This window comes from Lissotriton helveticus, chromosome 1_1, assembly GCF_964261635.1.
Source record: "Lissotriton helveticus chromosome 1_1, aLisHel1.1, whole genome shotgun sequence".
NCBI classification, from domain to species: Eukaryota; Metazoa; Chordata; class Amphibia; order Caudata; family Salamandridae; genus Lissotriton; species Lissotriton helveticus.
Window position 1 is genome coordinate 934,885,064 of NC_136057.1, and position 12,547 is coordinate 934,897,610.

A 12,547-nucleotide genomic window follows, 5' to 3' on the forward strand; every position below is an offset into this window, starting at 1 on the left:
ATGACAGCATAGCGTCAACATCATCTCCTACGCCGACGACACCCAGCTGATCATATCCCTCACCAAAGACCCCCACACCGCCAAAGCCAACCTCCACAGAGGAATGAAGGCCGTCGCCGAATGGATGAGGGACAGCAGGCTGAAGCTGAACTCAGACAAGACAGAGGTCCTCATCCTCGGCCCCACCCCATAAGCCTGGGATGACTCCTGGTGGCCAACATCGCTAGGAACAGCCCCAGAACCCACCGACCACGCACGCAACCTGGGGGTCATCCTCGACTCCGCCTCTCCATGACCAAGCAAATCAATGCCATCTCCACATCCTGCTTCAACGCCCTCTGAATGCTCCGCAGGATCTTCAAATGGATCCCCCCCGACACAAGAAAACCCGTCATCCAGGCCCTCGTCACCAGCAGACTGGACTACGGGAACGCCCTCTATGCAGGAACAACAACCAAGCTCCTGAGACGGCTGCAACGCATCCAGAACGCATTGGCACGACTGATCCTCGACGTCCCCCGAAGCAGCCACATCACACTCCACCTGAGAGACCTGCATTGGCTCCCCGTCAACAAGGGGATCACCTTCAAAGTCTTCATCCACGCACACAAAGCCCTACACAACGCCGGACCAGCATACCTCAACGAACGACTCAGCTTACACACCCCCACCCGCAGGCTCCACGCTGCCAACCTCGCCCTCACCACAGTTCCCCGAATCCGGAAAAACCATTGCCGGCGGCAGATCCTTCTCCTACCTCGCCGCCAAGACCTGGAACGCTCTCCCTACCGACCTACGACAGACCCAGGACCTGCTGGCCTTCAGAAGACTTCTCAAGACCTGGCTCTTCGATCAGTAGCAGCCCCTTCCTCCCCCCAGCGCCTTGAGACCCTCACGGGTATGTAGCGCGCTTTACAAATGTTTTTTTGATTTTGATTGATTGACACTTTTGAGGAAGTGGTCATACACCTGTGTGGCACTCATCAACCCATTGGTCAGAGGTGCACCCTTACTTGAACCTCAGGAACACTGAATAAAAATGGGAGAACTGTATGGCACTGCATCATCTCCACCAAGAAGGACTCATCTGGAGTGTGACGAAGTGGACTTTTAAGGTGTTGGCAAGGTGCGTTATGGGAAACATAGTCCCAACACCCCAAGGACCCTCTCAGAGATTCTAGTCCCTTGGATTCGTATTTTGGACACTTTGAACTCACAAGAAGAACTTCCAGAAGAAGTTCCAGAAGTTTGGAGAAGTTTGGGGCAACTTTGATAAAAAGCTCCATGAGTGGACTGACCTTTCAGTCAAGCTGCTGACATCAAACAGCGCAGCCAGCCTGCACTACAGCTTCGTCCAGCTGAAAGCTTCTGAGCTTCAGCCGTCGATGAGACTTCCAGGAGTTGACTGAGGGCTTATGCTGGACCAAGCTGCTGATGCCAATGTGAATCCACCCTAACAAAATGCCTTGCTCGCCGACAAGAGAAAAAAAACCCAAAACTTTTCTAAGTGTGAAGGTAACATTGTGACCGAGGCCTCCCGCTTAGTGTATCCGACCCGGGCTCCATCGCGGTTAGCCTCATACTTTGACGACTGCCCCAGTCAAGCATGGCCAGAAGTCCCAAGTTGGCGCTTTGGGTTTATAAGCACTAGAAAGTGTTTATTATTCAAATATTCATATCTCTGGTTCCCTACATTAGATTTTTGTTGTTTTGGTGTCTATATGTTCATAAAAATAGAACCTATTTTTATAAATTAGTGTTAGATTTTTATTTTAGTGTTATGTCTTACTCAATGTATTGGTGTTTTTTAAATGCTTTACACACCTGTCTCCTAAGTTAAGCCTGCCTGCTAGTTGCCCGTTTTTGGGCAAGGAAATCATTTGAGCCCTTGATTGGACCTTTAATTGTTTTGTGGCCTTGTTACTAGTGTTAGGTCCCTGTCTATTACTACTAATAAACACCTTCCAACAATAGGGAATACTGCTTATTTGTGAACAAAAGCAAAGAATCTTCATAGACCTTCATTACAAGTGCTTCATATTCAAAAATTACAAAAGCCAAGGAAAAATTGAATTTTCACCCAGACATTTCACCTCACCAAAGAATGTGAAACCTGTTCCTCAAATAAGAGATAACAAATGGTATTTGGTGTGGAAACATTTTCCATAGGTAATTCCCTATTTCTCAGCAGCACTCTATTACGGGGTTCAGATTCCTGGAAACACTGATGTCGGAGGTTTTGGTGTATCCAGGTTCAAAAACAACAATGCAGGTTCCCCACATATATTATAATATGGGGCACAGTTGAGATATCCTCTTGTCTGCTGAAAGCCAAGCATGGACTGTTTCCAAATCGATTTCAAATGCATAGTATATCAGTCTCAGGTTCAGAAAAGCTGAAGATCACTATAAATAGCAAAAGCAACTAAATGCTGAATTTGATGTGACAAACAAAACAGCTAACGGGAGAACCGTTCATTTGAAGGGTGATGTGAGAACAGTGTGTCCCATAAAGGTTGGTAGTGGTTAATTTATTGATAACATTTTGAAGATAGCTAAATTGCTTAATGTGTTGGGGTCTTTTTAATTGCACATTTTAAATGTAACTAATTCTTTGCATACATACCTGTCCATATCCACACATTTGAGACTCAGAGATACCTATTTTGTATGTTTTTATTTCCAGCAACCATGTTAAAAGCATTTTGTGGACAGCTTGAGGACAACATATGAGCTTATATTTTTTATGCATTCATTAAACTGGAGCCTGATTGAATAATTGGCAACGGAGATAATAACCACCGACTATATTTAGAGATCAGCACCTTCTAGGCAGAAATCTGAATGCCTTCAGAAGAGCCACAGTTGCTCCTCTAAAGACAATGATATTGGCTGAGTGTCTGCTATGTTTCATGCGGCTGCTCAGCAAACCATTTAATTTTACAACAAGCATTTGAAATGCAATAGGTCTCGCATTAGTAAAGGTTTGAGCTTTAACCAATAGCTCTAATTTTCAGTAATGCGAAACCTATAGAGTGGAGTAGGTAGAGTGAAGTAGTGTAGTATAGAATGGAGTAAAGTATTATAGAGTGGAGTGGAGTAGGGTAGCGTGGAGTGGCGTAGAGTGGAATAAAGTGGCATGGATTGAAGTAAAGTGGCATAGAGTGGCATAGAGTGTTGTAGAGTAGACTGTCATGGAGTAGAGTGTTGAAGAGTTGAGTGGCATAGAGTAGAGTGTCTTAGAGTGGCATAGAGTGGTGTGCTATTGAGTGTCATACACTTGGAGTGTCAGAGTGGCATAGGGTGTTGTAGACTGGAGTGTGATAGAGTGGTGTAGAGTGGAGTGACATAGAATGTCATGGCGTAGAGTAACGTTGAGAGGAGTAAAGTGGTGTGGAGTGTAGGACATTGGAGGGGCATAGAGTGTTGTAGAGTGGAGTGGAGTGGTAGAGTGCCGTAAAGTGAAGTGGCTCAGAGTGTTATAGAGTGGAATAAAGTAATGTGTCATAAGGTGGAGTGGCATAGAGTGGAGTAGAGTGGCTTGTAGTGAGCTTGAGTGATATACAGTGGTGTACAGTGGAGTAAAGAGGTGTAAAGTGGAGCATCATAGTGTGTTGTAGAGTGGAGGTTATAGAGTGGAGTGGCCTATAGTTGAGTAGAGTGAGTAACGTTGAGAGGAGTAAAGTGGTGTGGAGTATAGTACGTTTTGAGTGGCATAGAATGTTGTAGAGTGGGAAGGGTTGGCAGAGTGGAGTGGAGTGCCGTAAAGTGAAGTGGCGTAGAATATCATAGAGTGGAGTGTCATAGACTGAAATGAAGTAGTATGTCATAAAGTGGAGTGGAGTGGCTTATAGCGACCTAGAGTGAAATACAGTGGTGTAGAGTGAAGTAAAGAGGTGTAAAGTGGAGAAGAGTGGAGTGGTGTAGAGTGGAGTAAAGTGGCATTGAGTAACAAAATTGACAGGCCTGTTTACAGAAAGTGGCCACTTCTTGTGAAAGAATACAGTAAACAGGTGCTGCTCTATGTGAGAGTGAAAGACAAGCTGAACAACCTAAAACAAGTAAAGCAAGCAAATAGAAAACAAGCAAATGCGAGTTACAAACTACTAAGCCAATGGTAAGCATTGGGCAGAATGCATTCTCAGGGAAGCTTCCCCAAGAAGTCATAAGCAAGGCTTTGACCTAAAAAGAGAGTCATTATAACTTGGGCTAGTCTCACCTTTCCCGATGCAGCACCTTGTTTATTGATGCTTCCTAGCGGGGAGTGGGTATTCAGCAACAGGAAAGAAGGATGAGAGGAGGTTTTGGGAAAAAGAAAGAGAGAGAGGCATTAGCAGAGAGTTTTAAAAAGAGAGTGAACTGGAAGAGGAAGAGATAGAGGGAGGTGAGATAGAGAAGATCGGAAAATAGAAGCAGAGGGAAAAAAGAGATAGGGGACAGAGAAAAGGCAGATTGGTAGTGTGAATGAGAGAGAGATAAAGAGGGAAAGAGCAAGAAAAATGGGTGACAAAGGGTGTGAACAAGAGAAAGTATAAGAGAAGGGTAGAGAGGGAAAGAAAGAAAAAAAGAAATAAAGAAAGAAAGAGAGAGAAATATTGTATGAGTGAGAGAGAGACACTATATTAGCGCTCGGAAGATAATTTCCAATTGTTCTGGTTCCAAGGCCCAGATCCCATTGTGCTGTGAGCAGGATATCTGTCTGGGAGCGACCTCAGGAAGGCGTGAGTAGATACAAGATGAAAGGCAGGGAGCACGGCGAACACACAAGTAGATTATAATAGGGTAGGTCACAAGAGTGTACAAGTCATAGACACAGGAATAGAGAGGGAACACGAGTGGACCGGGGAAGGACAAGAATGAGGAAGAAGAGGGGAAAGGTCGAGAGTGGTCTTAAGAACAGGGACCGGAAAGGTCTACAGGGAAAGATAATGGGGAATCTAACAACAGAGGGAACAAAAATGAAGAGTAAGCAACAGTTCAAAAAAGAGAGGGGAAAAAAGCAGGGGAAAAGTGAGAAAGAAAAAACGAATGGAAAATAATGAGAAAGAGAGAGGGAGCAAGACACGGAAAGAGTGATCGAAGGTAAGAGAGGAAATAAAGTGGTAAAAGAGAATAAGGGGAAAAGAGAGAGAGCAAGGTGTAAGCAAAGAAGGAATGAGCCCTTACCTACCGCTCAGCCCTGGAGGCCATGTCTATGCGCACATCAGTGGGTCCATGTGAGGGTTGAAAAGAGGCAGCCAGCACTGGCACAGATTTCCAGCGGGCAGTAATGATGCCTCAGAGGGCCCCACCAAGAGCACATCAGACATAGATACGACATCCAATGAGCAGAGAGACGAAGCTGGTAGTGCAGCTTTTGGGAGAAAATATGCAAGCAGAAAGGCTTACGCGCATTTTGCCGATACGCCGGACGGAGGGAGGGAAAGTAAAAGCACACCATGTGCGTGTTGAAGGAGCCAAGCCGTACACGTGCACATCTCCTTTGCAGAGATCTCCAGCAGGCAGTGATGCTGCCTCAGAGGGCCTCACCGAAAGCACATCAGACATGGATACGGCATCCAACGAGCAAAGAGACAAAGATGGCAGTGAAGCCTTTGGGAGAAGGGAAAAAAGATGGAAGGAGAAAGGCGTATGCGCGTTGTGCTGAGATGCCGGAGGGAGGCAAGGCAAAAGCACGCCATGCGCACGTTGGGGGAGCCAAGCCGTACGCGTGCCCATCACCTGTCCTCCGTGCGCACACATCAGTTGTCTCTTATGCTAATGCCATCATTCCTACACGTGCACATCTCCTGCCTTCCGTACGTGTGCACATGTCCTGTCCCCCTTCGGCACAGAAAACGACAACAATAGATCTCGCCAAGGCGGTCAGCGCATGCGCTGTGTCGCTAGGCGAGACCTAAAAACAAAACCTAGGAGATGTTTCTGTACAAAATAATATACTAATGACCCTGATACCCTGGGAGTTTTCTACCATGACCTGAGGTGTTATGTTTTCACTTCTGGACCATCAGGCTTTTACTGGTGGTACTGAAGAGAAATAAAAGAAGCATTTTCAAAGCAACAGGTCTCGCATTTGTAAAAGTTAGAGATGTTGGCATTTAAAATAGCAATGTTTTTTACTTTTTTTTTATTTGCAGTGAAGTTCTTATATATGCATAGCACTATTGCCAATATAAAAACCAAAAGTAAAAAACATTGTAATTTTCAACGTCAACAGCTCTGACTTTAACAAATGCGCATTTGTTGGAGTTGTAGTTATTGGCATTATAAATGCCAATGTGTTTTACCTGGCCAAGTTGCAGGGTGCAGTACCATATGTGGCCTAAAGAGGTCCCATGGAACCTCTTTTGATCATATAGGGTACTGCAATCTGCAAAGTTGGAGTTATTGACATTATAAATGGCAATGTTTTTTACCTAGTCATGTTGCAGGGTGCAGTACCATAAGTGGCCTAAAGAGATCAAATGGGACCTCTTTTTATTACATGTGGTACTGCACCCTGCAGAAGGTATTGTAAATCCACCCTACCCATAATGCATTGCAGGCAAGACAGTACCACGAGTACATTTAAATAGCTATGTCCATATTTAAACTTAGTTGCTTTGAAATGTGACAAAATTATTATATTCATGACGGTTTATTTTGTACTGTGTGGAGCCGATGAAGGGAAATTTATAGAAGGTCTCATATAATTGTGAGATGGGCTAGTGAGTAAAGTAACCACTACCAGCATAGCTTAGGACGAAGCGAGTGTCCTGTCTGAAGCTCTTTAAGAAATTAATGCCTAAATATACAATTCTACATCCTACACAGGGCGAATCAAACACCAGCGCGCCTCCAACAATTTTACCCAGACACCCAGTTCCTCTGCCCCAGATGCCGTTCACAGGAAGCAGATTTCCACCACATGTTCTGGAGTTGCCCTGCACTACAGCCGTATTGGAGCAGTGTTCACAAGACACTCAGAGATCTCACAGGGCTTTCGCATTTGAACACCTGGGAAGCCTGTGCATTAGGAATCTTTTGGAAACAGACGAAACACAAAGTGTCAATGCGCTTTGTCTCACTGGCAATATTGCTGGCTAAAAGAGGTATAGCTATGCACTGGCGATCCCCCACGGGTCCCCCGATTGCAGCATGGGTGGGAGCAGTACACAAATGGGCAGCAGCAGAGGAGGAAACACTCAGTGAGGAGGAGGTGAAGGGGATACGCAAGCACCCCATCTCTATGGAGTGGATCCTATTGTTGCACCAGTTCAAACAGCCACCAACACATGATGACCCGGACGGTTGCCCACATGCCCCAGTGGACCCATAATCACAAGCCCCGACCAGGAGCACACACGCCAACTCTCCTGTTATAGCAAATACGTAACGCTGCTCGACAATACCACCATGAAACCCACAGGACACCTAGATAGGCCATAATGGCTGGACCGCTTCCCCAGCAGCACTCGGACATACCCACAAGCGAGATTCGTACCAACCTTGATACTCATCCGATACATATACCCTGGGTCCCATGAAAACTATCCCAGTTATGCATCCCAGTTCTACATAGGAATTGATTATTGAAAGGATTGAATAAATACAGGATATGTGTCCACCCAATGCAAGGATAGCAATGTCCAATGGTGCAAAATGCATGAAACGAAGTCAAATTACATGTTTTGTAACACAATCTGTTTTTGTAATATGTAAATGTCAATAAAAAAATATATTAAAAAAAAAGAAAGTAGTGCCTTGAGCCTGTAGTAAAAATTTAGTGAGTAACAACACATGCAACAGGGAGTGTACTCATGGGAGGTTAGAAGAAGAGAAAAGGTCTTACTAAGGAGGGACTCCTAAACCTATTGACCAATGAAAAGCCACCATTTACAAAGAACAGGGACAGGAGCCAATTAAAAAGATGGGCAGAGAGTGGGCGGAGCTCTATGCCCATATCCTGAATACCACAGGTCTCAAAGAGACAGCGCAGCCGGTGCCTAGGCGAGATCTAAAAATAAGTACATAAGACTAAGTCCATCAGGCTGTCGGTGTAAGGTTTCAATCAGCAGAGCCAGCGAACCCTCCACTAGCGGGTACATATAGTGCTTATTGATTGTTAATTGAGTGGTCAGATCATCAGTTTACCAGACAAGCTACTCTGTCATGTTTGGGAGAGTACACTCTCTACATCAAATTGTAAATAAAGCACGGGTCTCATACATTTTTAATATTGTCTTTGTATCCAAAACAAATTAATAATACAAGGGTTAAAGGGAAGATGAGAAACTTTATCAGGTCAATATATCTTTCGCTTCAATCTGTCTATATGTCATCACCTTGTTGATTTGCATTGCAACATAAGCTAATTTGCATTTTCCCCCTGATATAAGCCTTTTGCATTGCCTAACATCGTGCCTTTTTAATTCTTGGCTATAAGTGTTTTAAAACTCATAAATAAGAGAGAATTGCAAGTTCCCAAAGGCAAATGTATTGTTCAAAGCATTATGAAACGTGAATGTACCCTTTATTTTGTTTTTTAAATGAAGACTCTGACAATTGGGTTCAGTTATCCAGGAAGGCTGCATCATTCTTCAGAGGGTGCTCACTCAAAGTCAAACATTAGACATATGAAACAAACCCTACCTATTAAGTAACACAGTTATACCTCGAATGCTGAAGTTGTAGGGTAAGCTTCACTCACTAGGTTATAGTTACATTTCTATATCATAATGAGTATAGGGATACTGTGATGGCTCTTTACCTTTAGAACCTGCCACATATATAGCACCTATGGTTATCTTCCCTCCGTTGTTGTCATACCATCAAAAGTTACAGGGTAGCAGAAGTGACACAACAGTTCACTTATCCATAATTACAATAAGTAAAAGCAGATAGCCTTTTACACTGATGACATTAAAGCAAGTGGATAAAACCTACAAGGAGTAAAAACAATTACTAGCTTTGAAAACGTACTTGAACTGACAAAACACTACCTTATAGGTCTCATGGATGTGATTTCAAGCTCTGGTAAATCCTAAGGGAGTTCAAGACAATCAGTTCCTTTAACCTTCCTGCTGATAGTGAAAAAAAACACTGGTCTCCCTTTCTATTGGTGCAGGGGCTAGGAATGTTATGTTATGTTAATTCGACTTTTATAGCGCGCGACTCACCCGGGGGCATCTCGGCGCTGTTAAAGAGACCTGACTGAGAGACCAACCATAAGAAGTTAAAACAGGTGAGCTTTTAGTTGTTTCCTGAATGTGCTGTGGGTGGAGATCTCAGGGAGAGGAATAGGTAGCTTATTCCAGTACCTTGGAACAAGATAAGAAAAAGCTTTGCCCTCTGCACCTCACTGTGTGTATGATTCCCTCCTGAGGCGGAAGCCGGGAGGTTGCTGTGTCACTCTGCTCAGAACTTGACTATTTTCATTTTGTTACCATCGCTGGATTTACTAAGCTTTTAAATTGTTATTGTCCCCCTCGCTTGTGTCCCACGACTTTTAAATTGTATTTCTACTATCAGCTTGATTCACTAAGCTTTTAACCATACTGTAGCCGGGAATCGCACATTGAACTTTGTTCCCCCCTCCTCTCCGCTTGAAGCACATAGCGCGGTCTCTGCACCTCCCCACCCCCGCATGTCCACACTCACCGGGTCAGTCTCAGCCGATTTAGGCGCTGAGGGCATTTTTCCAGTGTCGGGCGAGCTCAAAACCACAGAGGCCATCTTAGGTGGGGGAAGCGTCAGACGCCTTCTAGTGGCCAGCGCATAAAAGGGGACGGGCATGCCTCCGCGCAGCGGACGCGACCAGCGGGCGCGCGCAGACCCGCGCCGGAGTCGTGCCAGAGTCCTGCCCATCTGCGCCCGTCCACGGCCATGACGTGGCCGGGGTGGCCAGAAACTCTGTCCATCTCTGCCTTCCTCCCGTCATTTCCTACGGTAGGGAGACACTTTTGAATCTTAATCCCAAACACTGTATTTTGACGCACATCCCTACTCCTGACCTCTCTTCACTACCTTATAAACCCTGTAGCACGCGAAAGGGCGAAGAAAACCCTAGGAAACAATGCCATCTCCTTCAGGCACCCGCCTGTCACCCCCCGCACGCAAAAATATAACTATAAAAGCGGGCTTGATCAACTGCCGATCACTAGTGAAACACTCCCTAGACATAGCTCAATCATTGGAGGACAACAAGTGGGACCTCCTTTTTCTAACCGAAACTTGGTTAGGGGATGAAACCAACCCTGCCCTATGCCTCGCCATACCGCCAGAATATAACATCCTGTGCGCCAATAGACAGAGTCACCACCCAGGTGGAGGAGTAGCCATAATTTACAGATCTCAATGGACTATCTCCTCCTTCCCTTACACTCAAATAGAATGCATTGAAGCACTACCTTTTTGTGTTAAACTGGCAGCTAACCTCACATGCTCAGGCCTATTAGTCTACCGCCCTCCCAAATCCAAGACATCCCCTCTCCCTGCCCTCCTTGACTATGTCCTTCAAACAAGCCTCTCGCTATGCAAACTTTACCCTGATAGGGGACTTCAATCTCCATGTAGAAAATGCCACTGACCCCACCATTCTTAATTTCCTCTCCACTTTATCGGATGGCGGTCTAAATCAACTAATTTCCAGCCCAACCCATAAGGCCGGACACACTTTGGACCTAATCTGTACTAATCTGGCCGATATTTCTATGAGTGAACCTTTCCCTGTGATCTGGTCTGATCACTTTTTTATCCATTTCTCTACACCACCAAGACCGACCCAGACTTCCGGCCAAAACAGTTGGTCGTAATTGGAGCAAGATTTCCTCAGACAGTCTAGCAGCACACCTCCCCTCGGCTGCCCCTAAGGAAGCCACAGACTTGGACACTAGACTGACCAACTTTAATAGCTGGATTTCCTCCGCTATAGACCATCTCGCCCCCATCAGGCCCATCAAAACCTTCCGAGCCGCCCCCGCTGCACCCTGGTACTCTGACGTACTCCGCAAATGTAAATCGGCCTGTAAACTATTGGAGAGACGATGGAGACAATCCTACTCCCCTGACGGCAAACTTAAATACAAATCTGCCCTTAAAGACTATAGGAAGAGGATAATCGACCATAAAAGAATCCATCTTGAGGAGAAAATTAACCGGCACAAGGATCTACAAGAGAAATATTTAACACAGTCAGAACTTTCACTGACCCGTTGGCCCTTAAACGACAATCTCCGGTGTCACAGACCCTTTGCGATCGCCTCTGACTATTTTGAGGATAAAATCGCCACCATATATGATTCCTTTCCTTGCAATACCAGCCCAGGCACTAACGAAATAGGTACAGCCCTCTCCGACTCCGCTCCTGTCTTCACTAATTTTGAAGAGATTACCCTTGACCGCTCTATGGCAGAATTATTAAAATGCAGATCTGGCTCGCCCACGGACCCCTGGCCGGCCAAACAATACAAATCTTTGGCGCCCCTCCTCAACCCAGTTTTAAACGGCATATGGAATGACTCCCTGCAGACAGGCATCTTTCCAGACTCCTGGAAGCATGCCAGACTAGTTCCCATCCTTAAAAAACCCAATGCAGACCCTAATGAACCAGCCAACTACAGGCCTATCTCATTATTACCCGCACCTGCCAAAGTGCTCGAAAAGCTAGTACAACAGCAACTAGCTAGCTTTTTCGAAGCCCATGGTGCTTTCCACGACTCGCAACACGGGTTCAGACCTGGGCACAGTACCGAGTCAGCACTAATTGAGATGGCCGATTCCGTACGGTGGAAGATGGACGAGGGGTCAAGAGGGGTGTTGGTGCTGCTCGACTTGTCGGCAGCATTTGACGCCGTCTCCCACCCCGTCCTTCTCGACCGTCTACAGGCTAAAGGCATTCAAGGCAAGGGCCTGGAATGGCTTGCTTCTTTTCTGTCTAATCGGACACAGGCAGTATTAACCCCCCCCACACTTCGGACAGTTGCCCGCTCAGGTGGGGAGTCCCCCAAGGCTCCTCACTAAGCCCCCTTCTGTTCAATGTTTATTTCTCTCCCCTGGCCGAGATTATTGCCCAATCAGGAATAAAGGCTATCTCATATGCTGATGACATCCAGCTCCTGTTCTCCTACGACAACCCCTCTCAACCCACCTTTGATCCATTAAAAGACTGCATCCGCAAAATCGCGCGATGGATGGACAACAACTTCCTCAGGCTTAACGCCGGAAAAACTGAGGTCCTATTTTTCCACCAGCCCTCGCCACTGGACTCCAACCTCTGGTGGCCTCTCGACCTGAGTATGCCCCCTTTACCAAAGGAATCCGTAAAAAACCTAGGGGTTAGATGGGATTCCAACCTCTCATTCCATAAACAAGTTCAGACGGTGTCCGTTGCCTGCTTTTCCAAAATTAGGATGGTGAAAAAATTCATCAATTTCCTACCCAGCAACACCAGGAAAACAATTGTCCAGGCACTTATCTGTAGTGTTTACATTAATACTTGTAATCATACAAGCGCGAGTTCAAGCGCGTTCACTCGCGCTTGACTCGTGCTCACCTTCATTCCAGATGC

The 12,547-nt window shown here is 45.7% G+C and overlaps 1 protein-coding gene across 4 annotated transcripts in view; it reads right to left on the reverse strand.

Annotated features, from left to right (window-relative positions):
- Nucleotides 1-12,547, reverse strand: part of CELF2 (CUGBP Elav-like family member 2) — a 1,322,506-nt gene that overhangs the window by 1,263,308 nt on the left and 46,651 nt on the right. The window lies entirely within an intron of this gene.